At 44.5% G+C, this 20,940-nt stretch overlaps 1 protein-coding gene across 1 annotated transcript in view; it reads left to right on the forward strand.

Moving 5' to 3' along the window:
- The window catches only part of KCNMB1 (potassium calcium-activated channel subfamily M regulatory beta subunit 1), a 207,709-nt gene that overhangs the window by 134,126 nt on the left and 52,643 nt on the right, over positions 1 to 20,940 (forward strand). The gene's annotated exons all lie outside the window — the stretch shown is intronic.

Raw genomic sequence — 20,940 nt, forward strand, 5'->3', positions numbered from 1 at the left:
CAGCAGAGAATCAGTCTGCATGTCATAGCAGAGAATGAGGCTTCACGTCACCCACCACTGCAACAGTCCATTGGCATATATTTAGGCCTAGCACACAGGCAGAGCAGAGAGGTCCCGTAACAGACAATCTGGCTTCATGACAGCAGAGAATCAGTCTGCATGTCATAGCAGAGAATGAGGCTTCACGTCACCCACCACTGCAACAGTCCATTGGCATATATTTAGGCCTAGCACACAGGCAGAGCAGAGAGGTCCCGTAACAGACAATCTGGCTTCATGTCAGCAGAGAATCAGTCTGCATGTCATAGCAGAGAATGAGGCTTCACGTCACCCACCACTGCAACAGTCCATTGGCATATATTTAGGCCTAGCACACAGGCAGAGCAGAGAGGTCCCGTAACAGACAATCTGGCTTCATGACAGCAGAGAATCAGTCTGCATGTCATAGCAGAGAATGAGGCTTCACGTCACCCACCACTGCAACAGTCCATTGGCATATATTTAGGCCTAGCACACAGGCAGAGCAGAGAGGTCCCGTAACAGACAATCTGGCTTCATGTCAGCAGAGAATCAGTCTGCATGTCATAGCAGAGAATGAGGCTTCACGTCACCCACCACTGCAACAGTCCATTGGCATATATTTAGGCCTAGCACACAGGCAGAGCAGAGAGGTCCCGTAACAGACGATCTGGCTTCATGTCAGCAGAGAATCAGTCTGCATGTCATAGCAGAGAATCAGGCTTCACGTCAGCCACCACTGCAACAGTCCATTGTCATAAATTTAGGCCCAGCACCCAGGCAGAGGAGAGAGGTCCCGTAACAGACAATCTGGCTTCATGTCAGCAGAGAATTAGTCTGCATGTCATAGCAGAGAATCAGGCTTCATGTCAGCCACCACTGCAACAGTCCATTGGCATATATTTAGGCCTAGCACACAGGCAGAGGAGAGGTTCATTCAACTTTGGGTAGCATCGCAATATAATGGTAAAATGAAAATAAAAATAGGATTGAATGAGGAAGTGCCCTGGAGTCCAATAATATATGGTTATGGGGAGGTAGTTAATGTCTAATCTGGACAAGGGACGGACAGGTCCTGTGGGATCCATGCCTGGTTCATTTTTATGAACGTCAGCTTGTCCACATTGGCTGTAGACAGGCGGCTGCGTTTGTCTGTAATGACGCCCCCTGCCGTGCTGAATACACGTTCAGACAAAACGCTGGCTGCCGGGCAGGCCAGCACCTCCAAGGCATAAAAGGCTAGCTCTGGCCACGTGGACAATTTAGAGACCCAGAAGTTGAATGGGGCCGAACCATCAGTCAGTACGTGGAGGGGTGTGCACACGTACTGTTCCACCATGTTAGTGAAATGTTGCCTCCTGCTAACACGTTGCGTATCAGGTGGTGGTGCAGTTAGCTGTGGCGTGTTGACAAAAGTTTTCCACATCTCTGCCATGCTAACCCTGCCCTCAGAGGAGCTGGCCGTGACACAGCTGCCTTGGCGACCTCTTGCTCCTCCTCTGCCTTGGCCTTGGGCTTCCACTTGTTCCCCTGTGACATTTGGGAATGCTCTCAGTAGCGCGTCTACCAACGTGCGCTTGTACTCGCGCATCTTCCTATCACGCTCCAGTGCAGGAAGTAAGGTGGGCACATTGTCTTTGTAGCGTGGATCCAGCAGGGTGGCAACCCAGTAGTCCGCACAGGTTAAAATGTGGGCAACTCTGCTGTCGTTGCGCAGGCACTGCAGCATGTAGTCGCTCATGTGTGCCAGGCTGCCCAGGGGTAAGGACAAGCTGTCCTCTGTGGGAGGCGTATCGTCATCGTCCTGCCTTTCCCCCCAGCCACGCACCAGTGATGGACCCGAGCTGCGTTGGGTGCCACCCCGCTGTGACCATGCTTCATCCTCATCCTCCTCCACCTCCTCCTCATCCTCGTCCTCCTCGTCCTCCAGTAGTGGGCCCTGGCTGGCCACATTTGTACCTGGCCTCTGCTGTTGCAAAAAACCTCCCTCTGAGTCACTTCGAAGAGACTGGCCTGAAAGTGCTAAAAATGACCCCTCTTCCTCATCCTCCTCCTCCTCCTCCTGGGCCACCTCCTGTTCCATCATCGCCCTAAGTGTTTTCTCAAGGAGACATAGAAGTGGTATTGTAACGCTGATAACGGTGTCATCGCCACTGGCCATGTTGGTGGAGTACTCGAAACAGCGCAACAGGGCACACAGGTCTCGCATGGAGGCCCAGTCATTGGTGGTGAAGTGGTGCTGTTCTGTAGTGCGACTGACCCGTGCGTGCTGCAGCTGAAACTCCACTATGGCCTGCTGCTGCTCGCACAGTCTGTCCAGCATGTGCAAGGTGGAGTTCCACCTGGTGGGCACGTCGCATATGAGGCGGTGAGCGGGAAGGCCGAAGTTACGCTGTAGCGCAGACAGGCGAGCAGCGGCAGGATGTGAACGCCGGAAGCGCGAACAGACGGCCCGCACTTTATGCAGCAGCTCTGACATGTCGGGGTAGTTGTGAATGAACTTCTGCACCACCAAATTCAGCACATGCGCCAAGCAAGGGATGTGCGTCAAATTGGCTAGTCCCAGAGCTGCAACGAGATTTCGCCCATTATCACACACCACCAGGCCGGGCTTGAGGCTCACCGGCAGCAACCACTCGTCGGTCTGTTGTTCAATACCCCGCCACAACTCCTGTGCGGTGTGGGGCCTGTCCCCCAAACATATGAGTTTCAGAATGGCCTGCTGACGTTTACCCCGGGCTGTGCTGAAGTTGGTGGTGAAGGTGTGTGGCTGACTGGATGAGCAGGTGGAAGAAGAGGAGGAGGAAGCCGAGAAGGAGGAGGTGGCAACAGGAGGCAAAGAATGTTGCCCTGCGATCCTTGGCGGCGGCAGGACGTGCGCCAAACAGCTCTCCGCCTGGGGCCCAGCTGCCACTACATTTACCCAGTGTGCAGTTAGGGAGATATAGCGTCCCTGGCCGTGCTTACTGGTCCACGTATCTGTGGTTAGGTGGACCTTGCTACAGATGGCGTTGCGCAGTGCACACTTGATTTTATCGGATACTTGGTTGTGCAGGGAAGGCACGGCTCTCTTGGAGAAGTAGTGCCGGCTGGGAACAACATACTGTGGGACAGCAAGCGACATGAGCTGTTTGAAGCTGTCTGTGTCCACCAGCCTAAATGACAGCATTTCATAGGCCAGTAGTTTAGAAATGCTGGCATTCAGGGCCAGGGATCGAGGGTGGCTAGGTGGGAATTTACGCTTTCTATCAAATGTTTGTGAGATGGAGAGCTGAACGCTGGCGTGTGACATGGTTGAGACGCTTGGTGACGGAGGTGGTGGTGGTGGTGTTGGTGGTACATCCCCTGTTTGCTGGGCGGCAGGTGCCAACGTTCCTCCAGAGGCGGAGGAAGAGGCCGAGGCGGCAGCAGCAGAATAGGCCGAGGCGGCAGCAGCAGAAGAGGTAGCAGGGGGAGCCTGAGTGACTTCCTTGGTTTTAAGGTGTTTACTCCACTGCAGTTCATGCTTTGCATGCAGGTGCCTGGTCATGCAGGTTGTGCTCAGGTTCAGAACGTTAATGCCTCGCTTCAGGCTCTGATGGCACAGCGTGCAAACCACTCGGGTCTTGTCGTCAGCACATTGTTTGAAGAAGTGCCATGCCAGGGAACTCCTTGAAGCTGCCTTTGGGGTGCTCGGTCCCAGATGGCGGCGGTCAGTAGCAGGCGGAGTCTCTTGGCGGCGGGTGTTCTGCTTTTGCCCACTGCTCCCTCTTTTGCTACGCTGTTGGCTCGGTCTCACCACTGCCTCTTCCTCCGAACTGTGAAAGTCAGTGGCACGACCTTCATTCCATGTGGGGTCTAGGACCTCATCGTCCCCTGCATCGTCTTCCACCCAGTCTTGATCCCTGACCTCCTGTTCAGTCTGCACACTGCAGAAAGACGCAGCAGTTGGCACCTGTGTTTCGTCATCATCAGAGACATGCTGAGGTGGTATTCCCATGTCCTCATCATCAGGAAACATAAGTGGTTGTGCGTCAGTGCATTCTATGTCTTTCACCGCTGGGGAAGGGCTAGGTGGATGCCCTTGGGAAACCCTGCCAGCGGAGTCTTCAAACAGCATAAGAGACTGCTGCATAACTTGAGGCTGAGACAGTTTCCCTGGTATGCATGGGGGTGATGTGACAGACTGATGGGGTTGGTTTTCAGGCGCCATCTGTGCGCTTTCTGCAGAAGACTGGGTGGGAGATAATGTGAACGTGCTGGATCCACTGTCGGCCACCCAATTGACTAATGCCTGTACCTGCTCAGGCCTTACCATCCTTAGAACGGCATTGGGCCCCACCATATATCGCTGTAAATTCTGGCGGCTACTGGGACCTGAGGTAGTTGGTACACTAGGACGTGTGGATGTGGCAGAACGGCCACGTCCTCTCCCAGCACCAGAGGGTCCACTAACACCACCACGACCATGTCCACGTCCGCGTCCCTTACTAGATGTTTTTCTCATTGTTATGGTTCACCACAACAACAAATATATTATTTGGCCCAATGTATTGTATTCAAATTCAGCGGGATATAAATTTGAGGCCTAGTATTTAGGCGCTGGGTGACCGGTATGGATTTAGTGACAGAATTAGACTTGGAAATGCACAGAAGCGTGTGTGTGAAGTTATTCTGAATGACCCAATGTGCACCTTGAATATTATATACCCTTTTTGGGATAGATTTCAAATAGCTCTGATATAGCAGGAACCACTAAATTATGAAATTGCTAAATTGGGAATTGTACTTCAACCCAGAACAAAAAATGTGCTTTGACGGGCACTAAATAACTTTCCCAGCTACAACAGTACAGCGGTAACGAGAGATTTAGAGGGATTTAAATTTGAGGCCTAGTATTTAGGCGCTGGGTGACAGGTATGGGTTTAGTGACAGAATTAGACTTGGAAATACACAGTAGCGGGTGTGTGTGAAGTTATTCTGAATGACCCAATGTGCACCTTCAATATTATATACCCTTTTTGGGATAGATTTCAAATAGCTCTGATATAGCAGGAACCACTAAATTATGAAATTGCTAAATTGGGAATTGTACTTCAACCCAGAACAAAAAATGTGCTTTGACGGACACTAAATATCTTGCCCAGCAACAACAGTACAGCGGTGGGTAACGAGAGATTTAGAGGGATTTAAATTTGAGGCCTAGTATTTAGGCGCTGGGTGACAGGTATGGGTTTAGTGACAGAATTAGACTTGGAAATACACAGTAGCGGGTGTGTGTGAAGTTATTCTGAATGACCCAATGTGCACCTTCAATATTATATACCCTTTTTGGGATAGATTTCAAATAGCTCTGATATAGCAGGAACCACTAAATTATGAAATTGCTAAATTGGGAATTGTACTTCAACCCAGAACAAAAAATGTGCTTTGACGGACACTAAATATCTTGCCCAGCAACAACAGTACAGTGGTGGGTAACGAGAGATTTAGAGGGATTTAAATTTGAGGCCTAGTATTTAGGCGCTGGGTCACCGGTATGGATTTAGTGACAGAATTAGACTTGGAAATGCACAGAAGCGTGTGTGTGAAGTTATTCTGAATGACCCTATGTGCACCTTCAATATTATATACCCTTTTAGGGATAGATTTCAAATAGCTCTGATATAGCAGAAACCACTAAATTATGAAATTGCTAAATTGGGAATTGTACTTCAACCCAGAACAAAAAATGTGCTTTGACGGACACTAAATATCTTGCCCAGCAACAACAGTACAGCGGTGGGTAACGAGAGATTTAGAGGGATTTAAATTTGAGGCCTAGTATTTAGGCGCTGGGTGACAGGTATGGGTTTAGTGACAGAATTAGACTTGGAAATACACAGTAGCGGGTGTGTGTGAAGTTATTCTGAATGACCCAATGTGCACCTTCAATATTATATACCCTTTTTGGGATAGATTTCAAATAGCTCTGATATAGCAGGAACCACTAAATTATGAAATTGCTAAATTGGGAATTGTACTTCAACCCAGAACAAAAAATGTGCTTTGACGGACACTAAATATCTTGCCCAGCAACAACAGTACAGTGGTGGGTAACGAGAGATTTAGAGGGATTTAAATTTGAGGCCTAGTATTTAGGCGCTGGGTCACCGGTATGGATTTAGTGACAGAATTAGACTTGGAAATGCACAGAAGCGTGTGTGTGAAGTTATTCTGAATGACCCTATGTGCACCTTCAATATTATATACCCTTTTAGGGATAGATTTCAAATAGCTCTGATATAGCAGAAACCACTAAATTATGAAATTGCTAAATTGGGAATTGTACTTCAACCCAGAACAAAAAATGTGCTTTGACGGACACTAAATATCTTGCCCAGCAACAACAGTACAGCGGTGGGTAACGAGAGATTTAGAGGGATTTAAATTTGAGGCCTAGTATTTAGGCGCTGGGTCACCGGTATGGATTTAGTGACAGAATTAGACTTGGAAATGCACAGAAGCGTGTGTGTGAAGTTATTCTGAATGACCCTATGTGCACCTTCAATATTATATACCCTTTTAGGGATAGATTTCAAATAGCTCTGATATAGCAGAAACCACTAAATTATGAAATTGCTAAATTGGGAATTGTACTTCAACCCAGAACAAAAAATGTGCTTTGACGGACACTAAATATCTTGCCCAGCAACAACAGTACAGTGGTGGGTAACGAGAGATTTAGAGGGATTTAAATTTGAGGCCTAGTATTTAGGCGCTGGGTCACCGGTATGGATTTAGTGACAGAATTAGACTTGGAAATGCACAGAAGCGTGTGTGTGAAGTTATTCTGAATGACCCTATGTGCACCTTCAATATTATATACCCTTTTAGGGATAGATTTCAAATAGCTCTGATATAGCAGAAACCACTAAATTATGAAATTGCTAAATTGGGAATTGTACTTCAACCCAGAACAAAAAATGTGCTTTGACGGACACTAAATATCTTGCCCAGCAACAACAGTACAGCGGTGGGTAACGAGAGATTTAGAGGGATTTAAATTTGAGGCCTAGTATTTAGGCGCTGGGTGACAGGTATGGGTTTAGTGACAGAATTAGACTTGGAAATACACAGTAGCGGGTGTGTGTGAAGTTATTCTGAATGACCCAATGTGCACCTTCAATATTATATACCCTTTTTGGGATAGATTTCAAATAGCTCTGATATAGCAGGAACCACTAAATTATGAAATTGCTAAATTGGGAATTGTATTTCAACCCAGAACAAGAAATGTGCTTGAACGGACACTAAATAACTCGCCCAGCTACAGCACTAGGGACAGATTTAGCTGGATATAAATTTGAGGCCTAGTATTTAGGCGCTGGGTGACCGGTATGGATTTAGTGACAGAATTAGACTGGGATATGGCCAAAAAATGAACAGACTATTGCTGGTTAAATGCACTTGGTGTGACAGCTTCACCCTGATGTAGGCTTTAGCCAAAAAACAACCACACCATTGAGGGTTAAATGCACTTGGTGACAGGCGCAGCTTGCCCCTGATTTTGTATATGGCCAAAAAATGAACAGACTATTGCTGGTTAAATGCACTTGGTGTGACAGCTTCACCCTGATGTAGGCTTTAGCCAAAAAACAACCACACCATTGAGGGTTAAATGCACTTGGTGACAGGCGCAGCTTGCCCCTGATTTTGTATATGGCCAAAAAATGAACAGACTATTGCTGGTTAAATGCACTTGGTGTGACAGCTTCACCCTGATGTAGGCTTTAGCCAAAAAACAACCACACCATTGAGGGTTAAATGCACTTGGTGACAGGCGCAGCTTGCCCCTGATTTTGTATATGGCCAAAAAATGAACAGACTATTGCTGGTTAAATGCACTTGGTGTGACAGCTTCACCCTGATGTAGGCTTTAGCCAAAAAACAACCACACCATTGAGGGTTAAATGCACTTGGTCGCAGCTTGTGCTGGCGCACCACAAGACACAAAATGGCCGCCGATCACCCCAGAAAAATGAGACTGACAAACGGTCTGTGCAGCCTAAAAACAGTGAGCAATTGAGGATCAGCAGCTCAATGATCCACAGCTGCAGATCGATCAGTTAATCAAGTCCTTTGGAGGAGTTAATCTGCCTAATCTCGCCCTACTGTCGCAGCCGCAACCTCTCCCTACGCTAATCAGAGCAGAGTGACGGGCGGCGCTATGTGACTCCAGCTTAAATAGAGGCTGGGTCACATGGTGCTCTGGCCAATCACAGCCATGCCAATAGTAGGCATGGCTGTGATGGCCTCTTGGGGCAAGTAGTATGACGCTTGTTGATTGGCTGCTTTGCAGCCTTTCAAAAAGCGCCAAGAAAGCGTCACAAAAGCGCGAAGAAAGCGACGAACACCGAACCCGAACCCGGACTTTTACGAAAATGTCCGGGTTCGGGTCCGTGTCACGGACACCCCAAAATTCGGTACGAACCCGAACTATACAGTTCGAGTTCGCTCATCCCTAGTTACCAGTAATGTGTGAAGCAAGCACAAAACAAGCATGAGACCAGCTTTTTTTTTTTTCTTTCAGACAACTTTTAATTAGTATATGGACTCACACAGATGACGATCAGCTCTCGCAATTCACTGCTACATGCGGGCTGCACCTGGATTCACCTTATTCCAGGTTGCAAGTCCAGGTGGCCTGGGAAGTAGCGGAAAAGTGCTAACTATTGCCCATGAAATGGCATGTAAATGCCTTAGTAACACCTCATTATGAAATTATTATTATACAGAGAAGGCAGCATGTCGTACAGCAGGAGCAGCTGAGCAGATTAACACGTTTTTATAGGAAAAGATTCACTATTCACATCACCGTTTTGTGATCCGCCAGAAGAACAGAAAATTTTTTAAATAAATGATCTGTTATTGTTAGCTTTAGGCCACTTTCACATGGGCGCTTTGGCTTTCCGTCTGTGAAATCCGTTCAGGGCTCTCACAAGTGGTCTAAAACTGATCAGTTTTGCCCTAATGCATTCTGAATGGAAAAGGATCCGCTCAGAATGCATCAGTTTGCCTCAGTTCAGTCACCATTCCGCTCTGGAGGCTTCCTGCAGCGTTTTTCTGTCCGTCCTGAGATGCGGAACGAGACAGATCCGTCCTGGCACACAATGTAAGTCAATGAGGACGGATCCGCTTTCTCTGACACAATCTGGCACAATAGAAAATGGATCCGTCTCCCATTGACTTTAAATGAAGTTCATGACAGATCCGTCTTGGATATGTTACAGATCCGTTCATGACGGATGCATGCTGTCTCATTATTGTAACTGATCAGTTTTTGTAGATTCATGATGGATCCACCCAAAACGCGAGAGTGAAAGCAGCCTTAGTTTGCTCTTTTTTTTTTAAATAATTTTTTTTTTTTTATCTGTTATATAAGAAACATATACAAAATCAGACCATCCAAAGATCCATATTGCATAAATCAACAATATAATAACATTTTACCCCAAGTACCCCCCCCCCCCGACCCTTTGGAGAGAGAGAGAGAGAGAGAGAGAGAAAAAAACACACACACACAACATCCGGCCCTAGTGCAACCATTTTTTCCATATTTTATCAGTTTTTCCTGCTCTCTCACTATATCTCTTGGACACCCGTTCCAATTTATTAGCAGCTTCTTGCCACTGTCTCAGTGTGGGGGAATCTCCATTTACCCACTTCCGAAGTATGAGAAGTCTGGCTTGAAATAGTACTCTGCCTCAAACCAATCATATCTCTTTATTTAATTTAAGATGTTCTGTAGCCCCTAATATACAAACTACAGGGTCTTGAACACCCAGAAATACTGATATAATCTCTGCAATCTCTTTCCAAAACCCAAAAAGTTTAGGGCATCTCCAAAACAATGTATAAGATCCGCCTTCTCTCACCTACATTTTGGGCACTTATCAGAAGTTCTTACCCCCATGTTCTTTAACGCCGAAGGAGATTGATGTAGCCTGTGAACTATAAAAAATGGAGAGATTTTATGTGAGGCCCTTTTCCGATACCATAATATAACTTCTAAGAGCATCCTTCCATTTTTCTTCCGTAAAAAACAGGAGCTCTTTTTCCCATTTTCCTCTGGCAAGTATTGTAATCCATTTTTTTTTTCCATCCATCAAAATCCCATATCTTTTTGTCGTTGTTCCTCTTTTTTCTCCTCCATTAGTAAATGTATCTATTCTATCTGAATGCTCCTTTCTATATTTATCTAAATTCACCAGTATCTTCATAGCATTTGTGAGCTGAAAATATTTATAGATATCCTTTTGGGGGATCCCAAACTCCCTTACCAAGGTGCTGAAATCCTTCAGTTTATCTTCCTCAAATACTTGACCTAGATATTACACCCCCTTTTTATCCCAGTCTATATAAGACCTAATCATTTGCAATTCCTTTAAAATAATATTTTTCCAAATAGGTGTATACTGCAAATAACCTTTAATATCTAATATTTTTTAAACTTCTACCCATATATATTCCATTGAGTTCAATATTCTATTTTCTGTGATATTTTTCCCCAATGTTCCTGATTCCAAAACCTCTAAGTGATTCATTTCCCCTCTCCACCCCATTTTCATTAATTCCTCCCTTCCCACTAAACCATTTAAACTTCCCTTTATCTGACTATATTGTGATATTAAATAATAAAAAAAAACTATTAGGAACTGCTAATCCACCCTCTCTTACTGAGAGCTGAAGCACTTCTCTCTTTAACCTAGGAATGACACCTTTCCAAATAAAATCCCCCATTAAACTGTCTAATAACCTGAACATTTTCTTCAGCAACCTCATAGGGGCATTTTGTAAAACATACAGTATTTTTGGGAAAAATGATTTTTATTCAATTCACCCGACCCTGAATTGACAACGGTAGTCTTTTCCAAATATGTATTTTAGTTCTTGTCACAAACAGACAGCTGAGAAGCTCTGACAGAAGCCTTTCAGAACCTCCTCCTTGAGTTTTCCTTGTTGTGGTGTTCAGTTCCTCATCTCGTTAGCCTCTCTCAGCTGTCATGTAGTTGGACTGATTGCATCCCTTTAAATTCCGCCCCATAATGCATTACTGGGCGGCTTATACTACTTCCTGGAGTGTGTGTGCATGCTGATCCTGTTTCCCAGTCTGCTAAAAAGTTAAGTGCTGTACATTTATCTGTTATTTCCTGTTTGCTGGATCCCAGGTGACCCTGACTCCCTCCGTGCCTGGTGTAGGGAGCCGGTGGTCGTGTCCCCTCACTATTGTAGGGTGTTCAGGGGTTATATAGTCGAGGTACGTGGTGGATATGCAACCATCCACCTTTGGGATCTTTGCATAGGCTGAGCAGCCAGGGAAAGTGCCAGGTTTTGTGCAGGGGTCTCCCTTTTGGTTCCTTAGCTTTGGGTCCAGTGAGTCATATATGCATGTTACATTGTCTTGTTTCCTGTACACCGTCCGTGACAGTTCTAAGTTATTTTATTAAGGTAAGTACATTTAATTTTTCAGATTCTTCTATATTTCTAGAAATTTGTATCCCTAAATATTTGAAACTCTTGTGTTACTCAAGCACATGCACCCTTGAGCCATTCTGTAATTGCCCCTTCTCTAATAACATCATATGGGATTTCCCTCAATTAATGTTTAAACCAGAAAAAAATAATTATCTATTATATCTATTACTCTATTAAACTCATCCCCAGTGTTGTGCATAAATAATAAAATATCATCGGCATACATTAATAATTATTAATTTCCTTCCCCATATTGAAAACCTTTGAACTCCCTATCATTTCTTATAATACATGCCAAGGGTTCTATTGCGATAGCAAATAATAATGGGGAGAGAAGGCATACTTGCCTAGTTCCCCTATACAGGGCAAAAGGCAGGGACAAGCTCCCATCCACCATACCAACCCTTCCTTCCCTATACCAACCCTTTTCAAAACTGCCCATAAATACTCCCACTCGATACAATCAAATGAAAGTATGGCTTTCTCACCGGTTTCTGTTTTAAAAGAACCAGATTGGCACCCAAAATACAATCATGGGGGAGTTTATAAAAATTGATGCATAGTGAAGGCTGTAAAAATGAAACCCCCCCAAAAAAACAATGGCCAAATTCCTTTATTCTCCACTCTACCTGGCTAATTTATTTATTTATTTAGGTTTTCCTGCACCTGGGGCAAGGATTCAGATTTGCTCCTCCCCCCGATCTCAAATTTACATAAAGAGGCAGTAGCTAAGTGGTGAACCCAGCGTGCCTTTAACTCCACCCAATGCATGACTATACTCACCTAGTCCCACCTAATAAAATCTATCATAGGGTACACAGCGGTACCAATACTCCTTGCAATAAACGAAAGACCCAACTGGTCCTACCTCATCCAGGGTTAGTATGGCTTTCTCACCGGTTTCTGTTTTAAAAGAACCAGATTGCCACCCAAAATACAATCATGGGGAGTTTATACAAATTGCTGCATAGTGAAGGCTGTAAAAATGAAACCCCCAAAAAAACAATGGCCAAATTCCTTTATTCTCCACTCTACCTGGTTAATTTAATTATTTATTTATTTATTTTGCAATACATCATACTGAACATTACTTGGTGCCACTAAAAAATACAACTCGTCCCTCAAAAAGCCCTCATACAGCTGTATCAGCCGAAAAATAAAACAGGGCTCTTGGAAAGCAAGGAGGAAAAAAATGAAATCGTTGCCACCAAAATTGGATTGGTCCTGAAACTGTTAATGATTTGTTGTAATTTGATAATGCTTTGCAATTTTATAAAAGTGTTGCTGTTTGAACAATAGAGAGTATGGGAGGTACCCTGTTTCTGTTTCCCTGAATAATGATATAATGATCAGCCTCTGACAATGATCAGCATTAGCTTTTGAAGCAATCGGTGGGATTAAACCAGAAGGGCTAGCCTTCGTTCCCCACATGCAGCAGCCATAAGTAATGGGCATGTATGACCTATCGATGGGTGTCCTTAGACTACTTTTGGTAGTTACTACCCACTGCATAACTGGAACACCCCACAAGGCATGCTGTTTTGGAGATTCTCCGACCAATTCATCTAGCAATCATAATTGTCAAAATCACTCAGATCCTTAAAAGGATTGTCTCACTTCAGAAAGTAGCATTTCTCATGTAGAGAAAGTTAATACAAGGCACTTACTAATGTATTTTCCATCAAGTTATACACAGCTCATTTTCAACCCCTTTAAGCTTGCCCATTTTTTCTGTTCCCAGCAAAACTTCAAGAACTGATATATGCTTGTTCACTTGCTGTCATTGACAGGTGCCATTGTAACAATAGTGCAAATTATATAAATAAATTTGGTATCTAGAGGTGTAGCTAGGTTTTCCTGCACCTGGGGCAAGGATTCAGATTTGCTCCTCCCCCCGATCTCAAATTTACACAAAGAGGCAGTAGCTAAGTGGTGAACCCAGTGTGCCTTTAACGCCACCCAATGCATGACTATACTCACCTAGTCCCACCTAATAAAATCTATCATAGGGTACACAGCGGTACCAATACTTCTTGCAATAAACGAAAGACCCAACTGGTCCTACCTCATCCAGGGTTTCGCTGGCATGGGCGTGATGTCTGCAGGATACGGACTAAGATCCCAGTGGTGACAGAGAAAAAAGAATAACCACATAAGGAAGGGATGGTGACTGCCCCGTGAAATTCCCGGCAGGAGGTGCTGTGCTGGTCCTTTAAAAATGAGCCATTTCAATGTATAACAGGGTAAGTAACATAGTACATGAGGCCAAAAAAAGACATTTGTCCATCCAGTTCGGCCTGTCATCCTGCAAGTTGATCCAGAGGAAGGCAAAAAAAAAACCTGAGAGGTAGAAGCCAATTTTCCCCACTTTAGGGGAATAAAGCATTCCTTCCCGACTCCAATCAGGCAATCAGAATAACTCTCTGAATCAATGACCCCTCTCTAGTAGCTATAGCCTGTAATATTATTACGCTCCAGAAATACATCCAGGCCCCTCTTCACCTCCTTTACTGTACTCACCAAAGTCACCATCACCACCTCCTCAGGCAGAGAGTTCCATAGTCTCACTGCTCTTACCGTAAAGAATCCTTTTCTATTTTTGTGTACAAATCTTCTTTCCTACAGACGCAGAGGATGTCCCCTCGTCACAGTCACAGTCCTGGGGATAAATAGATGATGGGATAGATCTCTGTACTGACCCCTGATATATTTATACATATTAATTAGATCACCATTCAGTCATCTTTTTTCTAAAGTGAATAACCCTAATTTTGACAATCTTTCAGGGTACTGTAGTTGCCTCATTCCAGTTATTACTTTAGTTGCCCTCCTCTGGACCTTCTCCAGCTCTGCTATGTATGCATTGTTTACAGAAGCCCAGAACTGTACACGGTACTCCATGTGTGGTCTGTCTAGCTATTTGTAAAGTGTTCTTATCACTGGGATCTATGTCCCTTCTGATACAACCTATTATCTTATTGACCTTGGCAGCAGCTGCCTGACACTGGTTTTTGCAGCTTAGTTTGCTGTTTATTAAAATTCCTAGATCCTTTTTCATGTCAGTGTTACCGAGTTTTTTACCATTTAGTATGTACGGGTGACTTGCATTATTCCTTCCCATGTGCATAACTTTACATTTGTCAGTGTTAAACCTCATCTGCCACTTATCTGCCCAAGCCTCCAATCTATCCAGATCCCTCTGTAGTAGTATACTGTCCTCTTTCAGTGTTAATTACTTTACACAGTTTAGTGTCATCTGCGAAAATTTATACTTTACTATGCAAGCCTTCTACAAGATCATTAATAAATATATTGAAGAGAATAGGGCCCAATACTGACCCCTGAGGTACCCCACTAGTGACAGTGACCCAATCTGAGTATGTACCGTTAATAACCACCCTTTGTTTTCTATCATTGAACCAGTTACCCACATACAGACGTTTTCTCCCAGTCCGAGCATTCTCATTTTATATATTCGTATAATGTAGAGAGAATCTGAATCGCACCTCCTCATTCCTATACTAATGACTACTGTACGTATTTTGCAGCATTTCTATTGATAAAACATGGCTATACAGCACAAGTATCAAACATTTGCTGTGCCCTAAAAGAGGCATTAGTATACAGTTTGATCAAAGAGCATAGGCCCACTTACCGCGACAAGGTTACCTCTTGTTAAGTGGGAACCTACTCTATCCATAGCGCAGTGCCGTGCGGCGACCACCGCGCCTCCACACCGCACCAGCAGGCAATGGGATACAGCAGCCACAATGCGGCCCCACCGTGAGGCAGAGCTACCTAGGAATGAGGAGGTGCGATTCAGATTCTCTCTACATTATACGAATTTACATTTTGTATCCACAGTCAGCACTCCTCCCTATGTGGCACAGGTGCTTTTAATGTAGCAGTAGTCTGCAAAGGGTCAAATAATTCCTACCCCATCTCAGTTGAAGTTCCTGAGAAGCTGTGAACAGGTGATCCCTTTGCACCAGTTCACATGCGGCGCTGGACGGTGGCCGCCGCTGCTTCTGTGCCGTGCTGATGGAGTGATGGGATCCGAGGCCTAGGTGGCTCTGCCTCACGGTGGGGCCGCATTGTGGCTGCTGGATCCCATTGCCTGCTGGTGCGGTGTGGAGGCGCGGTGGTTGCTGCACGGCACTGCGCAATGGATAGAGTAGGTTCCCACTTAACAAGAGGCAACCTTGTCGCGGTAAGTGGGCCTATGCTCTTTGATCAAACTGTATACTAATGCCTCTTTTAGGGCACAGAAAATGTTTGATACTTGTGCTGTATAGCCATGTTTTATCAATAGAAATGCTGCAAAATACGTACAGTAGTCATTAGTATAGGAATGAGGAGGTGCGATTCAGATTCTCTCTACATTATATGAATTCTCATTTTATATACTAACCTTTATGTGGTACAGTGTCAAATGCTTTGGAGAAGTCCAGATACACGACATCCATTGATTCGCCGCTGTCAAGTCTAGAACTTACCTCCTCATAGAAACTGATTAAATTAGTTTGGCATGACCGATCCCTCATGAAGCCATGCTGATATGGCGTTATTTGCTTATTTCCGTTGAGATGCTCTAAGATAGCATCTCTCAGAAAACCTTCAAACAGTTTACACACAACAGATGTTAAACTTACCAGCCTATAGTTTCCAGGCTCTGCTTTTGGACCCTTTTTGAATATTGGCACCACATTTGCCATGCGCCAATCCTGTGGAACATTCCCTGTCAGTATAGAGTCTGCAAATATCAGCAATAAGGGTCTGGCTATGACATTACTTAATTCCCTTAGGATACGGGGGTGTATGCCATCCGGTCCTGGCGATTTGTCTATTTTAATCTTTTTAAGTCGCTGAGGTACTTCTTCCTGGGTCAGACAGGACACTTTTAATGGGGAATTTATTTTTACAGTCTGCATGTCATCTGACCGTTTACTTTCCTCAGTGAATACATTGGAGAAAAAAATATTAAACAGCTTTGCTTTCTCCTCGTCGCTCTCTGCGACTCCCCCCTCATTACTCTTTAAAGTCCCGACACCTTCAGATTTATACTTTTTAACATTTATATAATTGAAGAACATTTTAGAGTTAGTTTTATTCTCTTTCGCAATTAATCTCTCGGTCTCTAGTTTGGACGCTTTTATTTGTTTTTTACATGTTCTATTTTTTTCCTTATGGTTTTTCCGTGCTTCCGTGCTACACTCCTGTTTTAGTGATTTATATGCTTTCTTTTTGTTATTTATTGCTTTTTTTACAGTTCTATTTATCCACATTGGTTTATTTTTGTTCCTTAACCTTTCATTCCCATACAGTATGTACCTCTTACAATGAGATTTTAGGATGTTTTTAAAGATATCCCATTTTGTGGCTGTATTTTTATTTTTGAGGACTTTGTCCCAGTTAGTTAGGCCTATGGCCTGTCTTAGTTGGCTAAATTTAGCTTTTTTGAAGTTTGGTATTTTTGTTTCTCCTCTGTAGAAACGCTATTTTGAATGATAATTGGAAGGTTATTACTTTATGGTCACTATTTCCCAACCTGCATTTCTGTTGTTCTGGCAGGCCTATTGGTTAATACTAAGTCCAGTATGGCCGTCCCTCTAGTCGGGTCCTGAACCAGTTGGGAGAGGTAATTGTCTTTGGTTATTGCCAAGAACCTGTTTCCCTTATGAGATATACAAGTTTCAGTTTCCCAGTCCATATCTGCGTATACGGCATACATATTAAGACATCGTCAGACATCATCCACAACTCCATCCTCCGTCAGGCAAAACTCCATCAGACCTCAGACATCAGACAAAACTCCGTCCCCCGTCACCCAAAACTCCATCAGACCTCAGACATCAGACAAAACTCCGTCCTCCATCAGGCAAAACTCCATCAGACCTCAGACATCAGACAAAACTCCGTCCTCCGTCACCCAAAACTCCATCAGACCTCAAACATCAGACAAAACTCTGTCCTCCGTCACCCAAAACTCCATCAGACCTCAGACATCAGACAAAACTCCGTCCTCCGTCACCCAAAACTCCATCAGACCTCAGACATCAGACAAAACTCCGTCCTCCGTCAGGCAAAACTCCATCAGCCCTCAGACATCAGACAAAACTCCGTCCTCCGTCACCCAAAACTCCATCAGACCTCAGACATCAGACAAAACTCCGTCCTCCGTCAGGCAAAACTCCATCAGACCTCAGACATCAGACATCAGACAAAACTCCGTCCTCCGTCAGGCAAAACTCCATCAGACCTCAGACATCAGCTAAAACTCTGTCCTCCCTCAGACATCAGCCAAAACTCCGTCCTCCCTAACTCAAAATACGCCCTACTACACACACTCTTCACCTGACGGAGCTGCTAGCTGCTGGAGAAGCAAAGGACCTGTGATGACGTCATGACCATGTGACGAGTCACGTGTGTGGGAGGGGTCAGATGTGCACAGCAGCTGGTAGAGTGTACAGAACAGTAGCCATCAAATAGAGCTCTGTACTAGAGATGTGTGTGTAACCGCATGTAGCAGAGCTGTGTACTGTGTTACAGAGATGTATGTGTAACATGCAGTTAGCAGATCTGTATGTGTAACCTGCAGGTAGCAGAGCTGTGTACTGTGTAGCAGATCTGTATGTGTAACCTGCAGGTAGCAGAGCTGTGTACTGTGTTACAGAGATGTATGTGTAACCTGCAGGTAGCAGATCTGTATGTGTAACCTGCAGTTAGCAAAGCTGTGTACTGTGTAGCAGATCTGTATGTGTAACCTGCAGGTAGCAGAGCTGTGTACTGTGTAGTAGATCCGTATGTGTAACCTGCATGTAGCAGAGCTGTGTACTGTGTTACAGAGATGTATGTGTAACCTGCAGGTAGCAGTGCTGTGTACTGTGTAGCAGATCTGTATGTGTAACCTGCAGGTAGCAGAGCTGTGTACTGTGTAGCAGAGCTGTATGTGTAACCTGCATGTAGCAGAGCTGTGTACTGTGTAGCAGAGCTGTATTTGTAACCTGAATGTAGCAGAGCTGTGTACTGTGTAGCAGAGCTGTATGTGTAACCTGCATGTAGCAGAGCTGTGTACTGTGTAGCAGTGCTGTATGTGTAACCTGCATGTAGCAGAGCTGTGTACTGTGTAGCAGAGCTGTATGTGTAACCTGCATGTAGCAGAGCTGTGTACTGTGTAGCAGAGCTGTATGTGTAACCTGCATGTAGCAGTGCTGTGTACTGTGTAGCAGAGCTGTATTTGTAACCTGAATGTAGCAGAGCTGTGTACTGTGTAGCAGAGCTGTATGTGTAATCTGCATGTATCAGAGCTGTGTGCTGTGTAGCGGAGCTGTATGTGTAACCTGCATGTAGCAGAGCTGTGTACTGTGTTACAGAGATGTGTGTGTAACCGCATGTAGCAGAGCTTTTTACTGTGTAACAGAGATGTGTGTGTAACCTGGGAACTATAAAAAAGTGTAAAATAAAACATAACAATTCAGATCACCCCCCTTTTCCCAAAATGAAAATAAAAGAACTAAAAAAATACACATCATGGGTGTCGCAATGTGTAAAAACGCCCATTGTATAAAAATATATTCCCCATACGGCAAACGGCAAAACAGAAGAAAAAAAAGAGTCCAAATGTCCGATTCGCCGTTTTTGGTCGCTTCATTTGCTACAAAAATGTAAATAAAAAGTGATCAAAAAGTCTTAAACACCCCAGAATGGTATCAGTGAAAAGTTCAGATTGCCCCGCAAAAAATGAGCCCCCATCCAGCTCTGTACACATAATTACAAAAAAGTTATAGAGCTCAAAATATGACGACAAAAAAAAAAAAATCTGATTCTGTAAATCTCCTGTCACTCCGAGTTACTCAGAATTGGTCGCCCTAATTAATAAATACATGCAACATGAATGCATATATGCCACTTCACACAGATCACACGTGTTAGGCCTCTTGCACATGAACGTTGTTGGTCCATTCCATGCATTGGGGACAGCAATTTGCAGTCCCCAATGCACGGGCAACGTGCGTGCAGCAGCCGGGACAGATCCAGACCCATTCAACTTGAATGGGTCCGTGAATATGTTCTTTTTTGCTGTGCGGAGGCCAGAGACACCACGGAAGCACTCTGTAGTGCTTCTGTGGGGATCCGATCCGTGTTTCTGTTCCGTTCAAGTGAATAGGTCGACATCACGGATGCGGGATGCACACGGCTGGTGCCCTGTGTATTGCGGAACCGCCGTATGTGGTCCACAATACGACCACAGGCACACAGCGGCCATGTGCAAGAGGCCTTACAAAGATGGGATTTAAGGTGCACATCCTCTTATGCTTCCCATATTCCACAGATTTATATCACACAGCTACTTACAGTTGTGCTGATAAGTTTACATACCCTTGCAGAATTTATGATTTCTTAAAGGGGTATTCTCATCTTCCCTTTTTCATACTTACCTTCCTTGAGCGTGACGTTCACTTCCTGTATTCTTCTCCCGGCCGGGCCGCGCTTGCGCAGAAGACTGAAGATTCTCTCCCGGCCGGGCCGCGCAATGTCCTGAACGCGCACAGCGCCGCGCATGTGCCATGGTGACTTATTCCTGGCCTGTATAGTACAGAGTCGGCGTGCGCATTCGCGGCTCTGTACTATACTGGCCAGGAAGAAGTCATCATGGCGCATGCGCGGCGGCATGCGCGTTCAGGACATTGCACGGCCCAGCCGGGAGAGAATTTTCCGTCTTCTGCGCAAGCGTGGCCTGGCTGGATTCGACAGGAGAGGTGGCCGTGACCAGGGGAGACCAAAGACAACATCAGGTAAGAGGGGACTTATTTTCTAAAAAAGGGTGGGAATTGGGTAATAAAATGTATTTAGAAAAATTATCACTGTCAAATCATTAACAGATGTAACAGTGATCATTAAGATGAGAATACCCCTTTAACCATTGTTCAAAGAATATGATTGATACCACGGACACTTTTCTCTCTCGCTCATGGTTAGTGGTCGGCTGAAGCCATTTATGTCAAACAACGGTGTTTACTCTTTATAAATCATAATCACAACACAAACTCCCCAAATGACCCTGAAGTTTACACACCCCAGTTATTAATACCATGTATTGCCCCCTTTAACATCAATGACAGCTTGAAGTCTTTTGTGGCATTAATGGATGAGGCTCTTTATTTTCTCAGATGGTAAAACTGCCCATTCTTCCTGTTGAAAAAAAAAAGCAATTCCACCACAGTTTTACGTAATTTTTATTTACGACATTCGATGTGCGATAAAACTGACTGGTTACTTTTATTCTACAGGTGAGATCGAATCCGGCAATACCTTATATGTATAGTTTTTCTTGCGTTTTAATAGTGATAAAAAAATAAAAATATCCGATTTTTTTTGTCGCCATATTTTGAGCCCCATAACTTTTTTGTAATTATGTGTACAGAG

Source organism: Bufo gargarizans, chromosome 2, assembly GCF_014858855.1.
Source record: "Bufo gargarizans isolate SCDJY-AF-19 chromosome 2, ASM1485885v1, whole genome shotgun sequence".
Classification (NCBI taxonomy): Eukaryota; Metazoa; Chordata; class Amphibia; order Anura; family Bufonidae; genus Bufo; species Bufo gargarizans.